Source organism: Tiliqua scincoides, chromosome 16 (genome assembly GCF_035046505.1).
Source record: "Tiliqua scincoides isolate rTilSci1 chromosome 16, rTilSci1.hap2, whole genome shotgun sequence".
Taxonomy (NCBI): domain Eukaryota; kingdom Metazoa; phylum Chordata; class Lepidosauria; order Squamata; family Scincidae; genus Tiliqua; species Tiliqua scincoides.
Genome location: NC_089836.1, coordinates 2,826,446 through 2,828,781, shown reverse-complemented (window position 1 = coordinate 2,828,781; position 2,336 = coordinate 2,826,446).

Genomic DNA, 2,336 nt, shown 5'->3' with positions numbered 1-2,336 from the left:
AAAATACATAGCAGCAGATTAAAAACACGCAGTAAAAGACATAATTTATAAATTTGTAAAAACAGCCCTTATTGTGCCTCAAAGGCTTTCCTGGATAAGAGTCTTCAGGCCCTGCCGGAATGTTAATAAATGAGGAAGTTGCTCTCAATTCAAAGGGGAGGGAATTCCATAGTGCAGGTGCCACCACTGAAAAGGCTCTGTTTCTGGCCTCCATTCCCTTCACCACTCTCAATGACGCCACGACCAACAGGGCCCCTTCTGATGACCTTAGAGAACGGACCGGATTATACGGAAGAAGGCGGTCTCTCAAATATGCTGGTCCCAAGCCGTTTAGGGCTTTAAAGGTCATAAACAGCATCTTGAATTCAGCCCGGAAACGAATGGGCAGACAGTGCAGCTGTAGCGGCGTGACAGAGTCAAACCGCCGACCCCGGCAACTACCCGAGTCACTGCATTCTGCACTAGTTGTAGCTTCTGGATCGTCTTCAGGGGCAGCCCCACATAGAACCCCACGTACAATGATCTAATCTTGATGTCACTATGGCGTGGACCACCGCGGCCAGATCCGCCCTAGACAGGTACGGCCGCAGCTGGCGCACCAGCCGAAGCTGGCAAAGACAGCCCTGGCCACCGTCAACACCTGGACGTCCAGGAGGAGCTGTGAGTCCAGGAGAACCCCCAAGCTGCGCACTTGCTCTTTTCACAAGAGCAATTGCAACAAAAGACTGTCTATCTCCAGCATGCGCTGTCTTTTCTTTTTTGTCCCTTCCAAAAAAGGAACTAACGTACAAATGCTTCTGAACTTTAAATTCCTCTACCTGGGGAAGTGTGTGTGTGTGTGTGTGTGTGTGTGTGTGTGACAATGTGAGATGAGTGGTGGAATTAATCAGCATCAGCTCACAGAGTGACTGCCAAAAAGATGAACAAGACAAGGTATGTAAAACACTTTGTACTTTTAAACGCTCCGGTATGAATCTTGAATCAAAACCATAATGAAAACTGGGGGAGATGCAAGCACACGCAGCGCTGAGGGGGGCCGGCGGGGGAAAGACTACAGATAAAAGCTCCTGCCTTTGAAAAATTAGGTCCGCTCCGTTTTCCTCGCATCTCCGAGCACCTTCCCCCAGATCCGTATTGTAATAGAATAATAATGCTTCCCGGAGGTGCTGTTAGGGTTAGTTAAGTAATGTTTGCCGAGGACTTTGAAATCCTTGAAAGGAAGAAGGTGTCGGGGAAATCGCTTTAAATCGATTTCGGGTTTCAAATATTCCACGACCGAGAGTTTAATTATTATTATTTTAAGCAAGGCGCTGGGACGTGTCCAGACAAAACGGAGAACCGCTAAGCCCTGTGCAGATTGCCGGCTTGTTGACTGTCTTAATGGAGTACAGCTGGGGTGGAGACCTACGCTTGAGCCCCCCCCCTCCGTGGTTTATGAGACTTTGTGCCCCGCAGACCAAGGCCAAGAACATAAGAAGAGCCCTGAAGAAGATCAAGAACATAAGAAGATCAAGAACGTAAGAAGAACATAAGAAGAACCTAAGACGACCAAGAACATAAGAAGAACGTAAGAAGAAGCTAAGACGACCAAGAACATAAGAAGAACGTAAGAAGAACCTAAGACGACCAAGAACATAAGAAGAACGTAAGAAGAACCTAAGACGACCAAGAACATAAGAAGAACGTAAGAAGAACCTAAGACGACCAAGAACATAAGAAGAACGTAAGAAGAACCTAAGACGACCAAGAACATAAGAAGAACGTAAGAAGAACCTAAGACGACCAAGAACATAAGAAGAAGAAGAAGAACCTACTGTTGGCAACCTTCAGTCTCGAAAGACTCTGGTATCGCGCTCTGAAGGATGGTTCTGGAACAGCGTCTAGTGTGGCTGAAAAGGCCAATTCGGGAGTGACAATCCCTTCCACACTGGGAGCAAGTGCAGTCTGTCCCTGGTCTGTCTCCCTGACTATGGGCCTTCCTTCTTTGCCTCTTTGCCTCAGACTGTTGGCAAAGTGTCTCTTCAAAGTGGGAAAGGCCATGCTGCACAGCCTGCCTCCAAGCGGGCCGCTCAGAGGCCAGGGTTTCCCACCTGTTGAGGTCCACTCCTAAGGCCTTCAGATCCCTCTTGCAGATGTCCTTGTATCGCAGCTGTGGTCTACCTGTAGGGCGCTTTCCTTGCACGAGTTCTCCATAGAGGAGATCCTTTGGGATATGGCCATCATCCATTCTCACGACATGACCGAGCCAACGCAGGCGTCTCTGTTTCAGCAGAGCATACAAGCTAGGGATTCCAGCACGTTCCAGGACTGTGCTGGAATCCCTAAGAAGAACCTAA